This window comes from Adiantum capillus-veneris, chromosome 1, assembly GCF_014529385.1.
Source record: "Adiantum capillus-veneris isolate H3 chromosome 1, ASM1452938v2, whole genome shotgun sequence".
NCBI classification, from domain to species: domain Eukaryota; kingdom Viridiplantae; phylum Streptophyta; class Polypodiopsida; order Polypodiales; family Pteridaceae; genus Adiantum; species Adiantum capillus-veneris.
Window position 1 is genome coordinate 167,973,264 of NC_140931.1, and position 11,924 is coordinate 167,985,187.

At 40.7% G+C, this 11,924-nt stretch overlaps 1 pseudogene; it reads left to right on the top strand.

The window, feature by feature from the left end:
• The first annotated feature begins 5,467 nt into the window (after nucleotides 1-5,467).
• On the top strand, nucleotides 5,468-5,782 carry LOC147465985 (uncharacterized; annotated as a pseudogene).
• Nucleotides 5,783-11,924: the final 6,142 nt, after the last annotated feature.

The window sequence follows — 11,924 nt, forward strand, 5'->3', positions numbered from 1 at the left end:
GAGGACATAAGTAGGCCACTGACTGGAGCAGGAAAAGGGATGATTGGCCATGCATCTTAGGCACAAAATGAATCATAAAATCATTAAAACCAAGAGATTTGGTACTTTCAAACTACAAAGGGTCATTTTTTATCTAACCAATACTAAAATGATCCAACTTCCAAAAAGCACTATGACATAGGGCTGGGGAAGGGAACATGAAGTTAACCCACTAACTAGAGTAGCATTTGGAACTTACAGTGGCTTCATCCAAAAGAAGTACAAAGAAGAAGGGAATCAGATAGTGTGTAAAACCCAAGGATCAAGAGAAGCAACACTAAAGGTCTAAATAGTGGTAAAATAAAGCAAAGGGATACCTATAAGGTTGTGAAAATTGCCTCCATCAATTTCTCACTTTAGATGAATCCAGAAGGTGATGAAACTTGGTGGGAAGTTGGGAAACAAAGTGATTCTCATGCACTAATCCTTAGGATTTAATGAACCATCAGATAATAGTCAAGGGAAGTGCTCCAAATTGGATCCAGAAACAGATATGATCAAAATGGGACAAACATGACCATAAACTGGAAAGTTGAGTAAACTCAAGAAAAACAAATCCAAACTTGGAAAATTTTCAGCAGTGTGCTAGGAAGACCTATAGGAACATGTGTACAAAAGGGTACTCCAATACCCTGCCAAACATGGATCGCAATCCATGTACCTTTTTCACCAGATAGAGAAAAATTCACACCATCTGATTCTAAACATCATACCAAGTCTAGCCATGAAGTATCAAGCCATTTGGATCCCAAAATCCCAACCAAAAGGCCAAATTCTCTAAGTCTGAAAGAAATTGCCAAGATTTGGCCTAAATTCTTAACCAATGATCCAAACCTAAAAAAATTAGACCAAGGCATGACCTTGATGAGCCCTACCAGACGGTATCACCACATCTTCAAATGTTTCCCAACATGGATCGCTATCCATACCTCAGAGCCACATTTCATCTGTGATCTCATGCATGTGTGACTATAGTAATCCTAGATACACTGGTGAAATTTGGTCAAATTTGGAGTAGCTTTGACAAAGTTATGCTCATTTTTCATTCTATGGTCAAAGTTTGTGTTTTTAAGTTCCCGACATCTTTTTTTTTTCATTGCCTAACTCTAAAATCAACTTAAAACTGGTCTCAGGATGCCGTGCAGGAAAGCACAAAAAGAGTGGGAGGTGGCACCTTACGAGATCACTGATATCTCATCAAACAAGAAAGCTCACATCACGGAACACAAACTAGAAGTAAAACCCACACAAACATTTTCATCGGGAAATTCCAAGCGGCAGATGGATTGATAGTGAAGACCACCTTATTACCAAAGGAACTGTGCATGTTACACCAAAAATCCAAAGTGCTAGAAGGGGCCAGATGCCTACAGTTGGACAACTTCTTGAGATTATCAAATGGGGAATAGATTTTCGGAAGAGTCCATGAACTAATTAGATCCATTTAATACAATGGAGAAGAAACTCTAACCGACAAAGATGGGGCTATAGTCAAGGTAAAAATCACCGCAGAAATCATCAACGAAGCTCTTCACTTGCAGCACAAAACCCACAATTTGTTGCACAAAACCAAAGCAATAGATAATCACAAGGCATTTCTAAAGCAGAGGGGACACAAATTGACCTATCAAGATCTGATCTACTCCGAGATAGAGTTGCCACTGCGGTTAATAGCAACACTTCAAAGTGCAAAAGCCACCACACTACAAAACCAATTTTGCATATGGTAGTGGTCATGGCAATGGGGTTGGCAGAAAGAAGGGTGGTCAGCTGCAGCTTTGGCAATTACATCCTTGACAATATATTGGAAGAAAACATCAAAGGAAGTCACAAAATCAAGTCATATATGAATGATGGACCAATGCTAATAAAAAATGTCTACCAGGCCTTAGGCATGATTGATGAATTACCATCTACAAAAGCACAATTGGATCTAATTTGTAAATCCAAAAGAGGGGTGAAGCTAGTGGCGAGACCATCTACAAAACCACTATCAGAGATAACCAAACAAGGCAAAGCTCAAGAAAACATGATTGTGACAGCACAAAAACAAAATCAGATATGCCAAACAGTGACGAAGCTAAATCAAAGGATAGAGAAACTCCTCAAAGTATCAGTCTTCAGAGGAAGGACAAGAAGATGCGTTTACGATTAGACAAATAAGACTGAAGATAAGATTAACCAGGGCTAGAGATGTAATTCCTATTACACAAGCACGGAGAAATATGGAAGAAGCTCAAGCACAAAGGGAGAGACTTTGTCAACAAAGGAATGAGGAAAAAAGAAGTCTTGGAATGGATGCAGACAATGAAAGAGAGGACAAGGAGGACATGCCTCTGCAGCACAGAAAAGCTAAATCTTTAGAAAAAATGTTCTCAACTACCCAATAGTAACAAAGTCAGCCAATAACCTGTTTCCCTCAAAGAAATAAATGATTCACACACTCAAAGGAGTCATCAACATTATGAAGGAGGTGCCAGATCTCCCATGCCAAATGCTTGTAAAGATTGCCAAAATGCTAATCACCTGCATCACGGTTTTTAATGATATTGAAGCAGCGGACCATCTGGCATGTGTTTGTGAAAGGAACCAGAGGATTATCCTAGAATCTAGAAACTAAAGTTCCCAACAGAAAAATCATCATGGGATTATATGCAAGAGTCATGTGTTTGCCTTCACACTACATGTAAACCTTCGACATGAAAGGATTTTTTGAAGTTGACTCCTCCATATTCAATCCCATGACCAATGAGTTGCCTGCTTGGCATATTCCACATCAAAGCACTCTCAGCAATAACCCATTTAGAGAGCTAGAAATAAAGATTGAAATCAAAGCACGGGCAGAGAAATTCAGGCGACTCATAGAGATGCTAGAAAAAAGGCTGACAGACTACTAAATTCTACAGTCAAATGCAATTGCACGAGGGTGCACAATGGATAGGAAGGGGGGAATGTTTGGTGGATACAATGGACTATCACCTAAAAACCTGGATACACGCCACACTTTGCTGTATTCACTCCCTTTTTGCCAAAAGAAGCCCTGTAATTTTGCTATTAATAATTCTTGAAGTGTAATCTAGACTATTATTCTCTATTACCCACTCAGAACCTAGAAGCCTTGTAAATGGCCAATGGCCGTGGAAAAGGGTGCCAAGTTGTGTGTGTGTATGTGTGTGTGTGTGTGTGTGTGTGTGTGTGTGTGTGTGTGTGTGTGTGTGTGTGTGTGTGTGAGAGAGAGAGAGAGAGAGAGAGAGAGAGAGAGAGAGAGAGAGAGAGAGAGAGAGTCTTACAGGGAGTTTTTCCGAGCGATGAAAAAAATGAGCGAGTCCCTCAATAAAATTATTTGTGAATTAAAGAGATTGTGAGTAAGAGGATCATGAGTCAAGGAAGCCTGTCCCTGTCTTTGGGAATTACAACTAGTTGTTAGACTACATCATTAAATGCCCTCTTTGTTTTAGTATTTAATTTTTACGTGGCGTTGCGGACTTGTTTCGGCTGTTTTCTAACTTCTCCAACGTGCTCCAGGTTTTTTTTATATACAAATGTGATTTAGTTTAACCAAGAAGAGGATTTAAAAAAAAAAAAAAAACTCTCACATTAGTGCTCAATCCCATCACAACACCACTAGGATCCGCCATCTCCGATTGCGGCACCGCCTTGTTTTAGAAACAGTCCATGGTGGTAAGGATTTGTTTGGACTAGTTTCACCAAGGCTGTATGTGTATAGCTTCATATAGCCTATTGCAGCCGATTTTATAAAAAGAAAATAAAAAAACTACTTTTTATAGGGTATTGACAAGCTAATTAAGTACTCAACTCTGCATTAGAACAACGTCTCTCTCTTTGTCTCTCTTATATAATATCTTTAACGTCTCTTAAAAATGTTTATACAACATTAAAATTCACTTCTTCTCCCTCTTTGTCTCTCTCAAGTTTCTTGACCCAATGTTAGAAAATAACCATGGAATAGTGTATCTTCACCAAGCCAAGAAAATTGCACAAGTTTTAATGTAATTACCGAAAAAAAAGATTCAAATTTTGATCTAAAGATCACGAGAATTTCAAGTTTTCCCTTATTTTCAGGGGCTAGGGATAACGTATTTTTCTAGCCCTGCGTCGACCGTAGTTTCTATGTTAAAGTGACTACAATTTGAAGGCTTTTTCAAAATTTCTAGGATCTCATGCATCGACGTGCATTGCATGAAGCCTCAGGCCTATACCCGTGCCTGCTTGCGTGTACACACACAGACACACATGAGGATAATCTCTATGGAGTCACCGCATGCACAAACCAGCCAATTTCTCTCTCTCTCTCTCTCTCTCTCTCTCTCTCTCTCTCTCTCTCTCTCTCTCTCTCTCTCTCTCTCTCTCTCTCTCTCTCTCTCTCTCTCTCTCTCTCTCGCTCGTGTAGGATCAACAGTTGTTGGGCTCTCAAAAGCCAGGTAGAGAGTGAAGTGGATGAAGTGCAGATTGTAATGCCCCAATTTTGGCGACCCAGCTAATTTTATCTACCAGTTGTGGTAATTCAAGGATTTTGACTTTAAACCTTTGACAAATTGACACTGGTCACCCTAGCTGCATGGAAGCAGCTCTCCTTTACAAGATCGTAAAATGCTGATGGCGCCAAGCGCTACCCCTTGCAAGGATCACCGGGTCATGAATGAATGAATGAGAGAGAGAGAGAGAGAGAGAGAGAGAGAGAGAGAGAGAGAGAGAGAGAGAGAGAGAGAGAGAGAGAGAGAGAGAGAGAGAGAGAGAGAGAGAGAGAGAGAGAGAGAGAGAGAGAGAGAGAGAGAGAGAGAGAGAGAGAGAAAGAGAGAGAGAGAGAGAGAGAGAGAGAGAGAGAGAGAACATATACCTGATATGTTATTAGTTGTTTACGTACTGACTAGGTGTAGCCCGTGATCAAGTGGCTGCATGCTAGAACCAGTCCGCGTCGACACGGACTGGTTCTGACATGTTTTGCAAGTGTAGAGACTACTGAGAGAGCAAGCCAGATGGAGCCACAACATGTCATACAATGGTAAGCGGTGGCCTATAGATGTTGGCGCCAGGCACGAGGTCATGAGAGAGAGAGAGAGAGAGAGAGAGAGAGAGAGAGAGAGAGAGAGAGAGAGAGAGAGAGAGAGAGAGAGAGAGAGAGAGAGAGAGAGAGAGAGAGAGAGAGAGAGAGAGAGAGAGAGAGAGAGAGAGAGAGAGAGAACGTATACATGATATGCCGTTAGCTGTTTACGTATTGACTAGGTGCAGCCCATGATCAAGAGGATGCATGTTGGAAAAAGTCAGCACCGGCACGGACTGGTTTTGACATGTTTTGCAAGGGCAGAGACTAGTGAGAGAGAGAGAGCCATATGGAGCCACAACGTGTCATACAATGGTAAGCGGTGGCCTACAGATGTTAGCACCATGCACGAGATCATGAGAGAGAGAGAGAGAGAGAGAGAGAGAGAGAGAGAGAGAGAGAGAGAGAGAGAGGGAGCGAGCGATCAGCAGGCCACGATGTCATCGAAGCAGGGTGGTAAATCCAAACCCTTGAAGGCTCCCAAGGCAGATAAAAAAGAGTATGATGAGAATGAGAAGGCGTTTTTGCAAAAGAAAGTAGGAAGAGAAGGCTATGAAAGATATGAAGGCCAAAGCGGCTGGCAAGGGCAACTTTGCTGGGTCAGGCTTGAAGAAAAGTGGTAGTGGCAGAGGCACTTGTGAAAGCACTCCTGGCATGTATTGTGCACATAGAGTGGGATGAAGCGTATAAATTTTTTAGCCAGTTTATCATTAGCCCTCTCTTATTAGAGGCCAAGGTACTAGGATGAAGTGGATGTTCTATTGACCTTGGATGTAATCATGCTAATGCTTGTGAATAAGTGGTCATCTTTTATGGCAAATGAATGTTTATGATGATTCAGTCATTATTTCCACACACACACACACACACACACACACACACACACACAGAACCTATACTCACGATATGCCATTAGCCTTTTACTTAGTGGGCATAGCCCACAATCAGGATGGGAGGATGCATGCTGGAACTAGTGATCCGTGCTGGCGCGGACGGGTTTTGGCATGTTTCACAATGGCGGAGACACAGGACAGGGGTGGCCACATCCCATGCTACATAGTAGAGGATAAATTGGAAGCAGTAATATTGTGTGTCTCTCATTACTTTGCAGTCAAGTAGCATGTGATGTCTCATTACTCCCCATTCAAGCATTGATCACTAATATTGTTACTCCATTTTGGTTGCATCTAGCTGCTCACTCTCTTTGACTAAAAGGCATGTGGTATATGCTCCTTTTGTGTTCAAAATTTTGGCTTTGGTGTGATGATGACGCTGGTCACCCTAGCTCCGTGGAAGCAGATCTCCTTCACAATGCATCATCCATGTCATGCATAGCTCAATCTTGACCTCCATCTCCCCATCTCCAGCTACCCAATGCATTCTGCTTCCACCCTCGGCACTAGCATTGTCTTCTTTGCCTAATGATCGATTGCATGAGCAACGATTTTCTATTGGACACATAGCTATGAGGTAAAGCTTTGGGTAATGATTGATATCTGCATTGGAGTGCTCATTGTGCTCACCTCCGTCGCTATGTTGGCTCAACTCCAGAAGAAAATCTAGGAAATTAGAGAAAAACCTATCTTCTTTGAATCTCGCTGTAGGAATACTAGTCTTCCTCAAAGCGGCCTTGGCCATCCATCGGACGGTGCACCAATTCATATTGACATTTTTGACCAAAAAGAAAAGTAGTGGTTCAGGCTAGTCAAAATATTGAAAAGGATGTGGAAGATTGGATACTAGAGTAAATCATGCAACTAGTTGGGCTTCAGAGTCTCCTTTCTTTGGTAGCTTGCTAGTAGAAAGGTAACAGGATTTTTATGATGACGTATCTATGCCATCATAGAAAAATCAAACGAGAAAGTATGAGAGTTCATACAAGCCTACATGTCACAGCAAAAAAGAACATGCCTATTAGCCTCATTATAAGAAGGTCCTTCATAGCAACCCCTAAAGACTTTGCACTTCTATAAGGTTCTAACATGCAATGCTTTTTGTTGGTTGGTATGCACATTTTTTTCCCACTTAATGCAAGGAAAGAATCCAAGAGTAGCCAAGCTTCGGTTGATGAGGAAAGGAATTTCAAATGAAAGGGCAGGAGACCTTAGCTATCTATGGTAGCACTACTCCATTGGGCCAAAGACTAGAGACACATTTTTGGACACACCTAAATATGCGAGGTCCTCTCACTTTGTCAGGAGAGCATGTAAATCTTTGGCACACAGAAAATAATATGGGAGAGCATGTTTATGCTATTTATCATGAGGTTTCTTAGTTCTACAAGGTTGCTCTATCTACTTCTCCAATATAGAGCAATGTTTGTTCCAAGATGTCGCCAAGACAACATCCATCACTAGATAAGTCTAGTTGATATCATTTGATGCCTACCATTTCATACTAACATTACCATTACACTTAGTCAGCTCAAGAAATAAAGCATGTTCGTGAGCTTCCATTACAATATGATGGATATATTTCTTTTGAGATGCCACCACAATGTGACAACTCAAGCATGTATGGTAAGGAACAAAAATTTGATGGGAACTCTTGAACAAAATATATGACTTGCAGTAGTGACTTATTTAAAGGTGTGGTACGCTTTAATAGGTGTTGGGTAATTGCCTTTGCATTGAGGTGTTGGGTGGTGGAATCCAACAAACCATGATTATTATCTTCAATATAGCTTGCGCTTGCATCAATTTGTCAAGGGTGTTTCTCATATTTGCTCGGAAATTAGCTTTGCTTGGTTTTCTTTGCTCATTGATTGGAAACCCTATAGAGAGAGAGAGAGAGAGCGAGAGAGAGAGAGAGAGAGAGAGAGAGAGAGAGAGAGAGAGAGAGAGAGAGAGAGAGAGAGAGAGAGAGAGAGAGTAGTCCACTCTCTTCATTGGCAATATTTACCCAAATCTCTCAGAGAACTAGACAGTCACCATATCTCACCTTATCTCACAGAGAAAGGATTAAGCCACGCCAAGCCCAGGAAAAGGTATTATTTCATGAATGGTGTTATTCTCTTGTATTTAATTATTTTGTTAGTTTTTCTCCCAATGGCACGCAAAGATGTGTTTGCTTTAGATGAATGCATCTACGCATGCCATAGGAGAAAACAAAAGAAAGTAAGAAGGTAGATATATCCTTTTGTCTTATGATGTGTGTGGATACACTAGCTTTTGAAGGATTCTTATCAGTGTGTCGTACAAGGGAGAGTCACACACACACACACACACACACACACACACACACTCATGCACACTTACTTTATGATAGTCAATATAAGGGGCAGTCTTACTCTTGAAGAACACACCTAGTTTGATCCAACAACACGTCTGGATCCACTAGCTTTTGAAGGATACTTCTTCATGCGCTCTAAGAGGAGAGAAATATATGTATATATGTAATATAGGTATATATATATAGATAGATAGATATATCATAAGGAGCAAGCTAACTCTAGAAGGACATGCTTAGTTTGGTATGATTCTCTCTTAGTTATGCACAACATAATATATCTAATTTGTGTGTGTGTGTGTGTGTGTGTGTGTGTGTGTGTGTGTGTGTGTTTATAGGTGTATATATATATATATAAATGTATATGTATAGATGTTGCATATATATACGTATGTGTTTTCATTTACATATATGTTAAGTGAAAATATATATAACTCCTTTTGTCTGAAATTTTCAAAATGTTCTTTGTTTTACTTGGTAGAATTAAGAGCTAATAGAAGAAAGAGACAAAAAATATATCCAGAGTATGCGTTTGGGCACCAACATGCAACATGCAGAAGAGTATCCTCCATAAATGTTAATAAGTTCAATGAAGAGAAACGTTGACTTCGTTGAGTGTATGGATATTATTGATATGGGGATAGAGGACCTTGCCATGAGCTTAGTTATGGATGCTGAAGAGGCAGACTTGGAACATTTTGTAATTTAGGAGGACACTGTACACCCCAAGGTTCATATGCTCACCTCACAAAAGAGGGACATGGATTTTTCATATATTGCATGTGGGACACCACTATCCTTTTGAAGATGCTAGATGGATGCAAGGAACATAGCTTAAGGATAGTATGAACCTTGCCAATGCTTACAATGCTACACTAGAGTAAGCAAATGTAAATGCTTTCTAAATGAACAATGTTTTTGTCTTATAAAACTAATCCTCTTTTGTGCACAAATTTAAATAGTATGCATGCTTAGACTCATGTTTTTTATGACACCGTCACTAGTAGAATTTGTCACTCTACTTTGGGAGTAGGATATTGACTAAAGAGTGTTACCATATACATGTGGTAGTGATGTCTGTGAACACACTTAGGACCACCGGGGAATTTTTTCCCTCTTTAGGAGGTTTTTTTCCTTGTGCATTGTACATACGCCCATTCATTCTAGGGCTATCTATCTTTCCATTGAACACTAAGTAATACACTCTCTATTGTGTGCCTTGAGTTTCCTTTGTCTTCTCCAAGAAGTGTGTGTTTTCCTGCAACCCTAATTCCATCTTTAAGAGGTTTTTCTCCCCGTGCATTGTACATACACCCATTCATTCTAGGGCTATCTATCTTTCCATTGCACACTAAGTAAAACACTCTTTGTTGTGTCCCTTGAGCTTCCTTCTTCTTCTCCAAGATGTGTGTGCTTTCCTGCAACCCTAATTCCAACAATTGGTATTAGAGCAGGTTGCATCCTCCCGGGCTTAGTCGCTAGCAACTCCAGCACACGAGTGCTCACTTTCTCTGATTTTTGTGAGCTTTGCCGAGATTTTGTAGGTCGATTAAAATTTCAAGAAATCTCATAGAGCTTAGTCTGCTCAGATTTGTGATTCGGGCTCATTTCGGCCTCTGTTTTCACTACAGATAGTACTGCATAGGCTATTTTGTCATTTTGTGCAGAATTTTTATCAGTGCCGTCTTTTGCCAACAGGTCCCTTACAGTCTTCTACGATTTGTGCTATCTAGCACGTGTTGTTTTTGCTTCATTTTTCCTCTTTTTGGGTAGTTTTCACATCAGGTGCAACATTTACCATGGCTGACAACACAGATGTGTTCAAGACGTTTGCTGCTGAGGACAGATTGGGTGGGGATAATTACCCTATGTGGGCTTACATGATGCAACATGTTCTTGTGTCAAAGGGAGTCTAGAATATTGTGCAGGGCATTGATGTATGTCCTCGTTCTGAGGATGTAGGCAATGTTGAGAATGTTGCAGATCTTGCTGCAAGGATTGCTGTTGTTAGAGTTGTTTTGCCTACGGCAAAACAAGCTCGTTGGGATGTAAAGGATGCACAGGCTCATGTGTTGATTACATTTTCTACGAAGTGCACCATTACTCCTCACATTCGTTCAGTGAAATCTGTAAAACAGGCTTGGGATATTCTGGCTGGTCTTTATGCAAGCCGCAATGAGGCAAAAATTGCATTGCTACGTAAAGAGCTTGAGTCGAAGATTATTCATGAGGAAGATGATATGGACACTTTCCTTGTTGGTGTCAAGGATATCAATGAGCAACTTATTTTTGCAAGTGAAGTCATTTCAGATAGTTTCCTTGTGCAGGCTGTTCTTGATGCCTTACCAAATTCTTACCAAACTTTTGCTAGTACTTGGAGACTTATGACCCAAGGAAATCTTAAAGTTGTCAAGTTTGATGCATTATGCATATTACTGTTGCAAGAGTCACTTTTCAGAAAAAAAATAGGACTAGACAATGTGCAGTTGAACAGTCTTCTATTGCTGCTCAAAGAAAGGGTGCTAGCAACAATGTAGCCACTTCTTATGATTCTTCTACGAGTGGAAAATCACCTGTTCCTAATGCTTTTGCTGGCAGCCATTCGTTTGGAAATTTTGGTGATAAGGGCAAACAGAAGATGCGTTTCCATTATTGTAAAGCTAATGATCACTTGATCAAGCAGTGTCCTAAGTTGAAGGCCAAAGAGGCTAAGAAGAAAGAGGGTGGTTCCACTGCAAATGCTGGTTCCACTACAAATGCAGCTACTGTTGAGTCTTCTGTGAAAGGAGACTGTGATGCTGATGTTGATGCAGAATGGGCTTTTAGTGCACAATGTACCTATAATCTTGTTGTCCATGATGCATGCATGTCAGTTGCTGCAGATTCACAAGTGTAGTATTTTGACAATGCTGCTACAAAGCACATTATCTCACATCGTGATTTGTTCACCTCTCTTGAGTATGTCCCTCATGGGAATTCAACTACTTGTGCCAACAATGTCTCTTATCCGGTTCAGGGAGTTGGAAAGATTGTGCTTACTGCTACAAATGGCTGTTCTTTCACACTTTTTGATGCACTTTATGTACCTGGGATCAAGAAGAATCTTTTGTCTGTAACTGTACTTGCTAGACTTGGACTTGTAGTCAAATTTGTAGATGACAGATGTACAATACATGATCTCAGTTTTGGTGATGAAATTATTGCATATGGCATTTTATGTCGTGGGGTGTATAGGCTCACTTTGTATGACAAGTGTGGGCAGAATTATGCAAATGCAATTTTTGATTCAAAATCTATTTTAGATGCAAAACTTTGGCATGCACGTTGGAGAGGGGGAAAGGGGAACACACCCAACGCACAACACAATGTCTCACTATAGCCCAGGGTATACACAACGCCCCAATCCACTAGAGTTCACCTTCAAAACTCGACACTATCCGGAAGCAAACCACCGCCTACATATGACCATACGCACACACGTCTTGCAATACACCAAACAGATCCGATCACTCCGCTCTGCTATATTCACAACCTTCCACAACCACACAGCCTCTCTCTATCTCTCTTTGCACGACAAACTTCGGGGGGGCACACA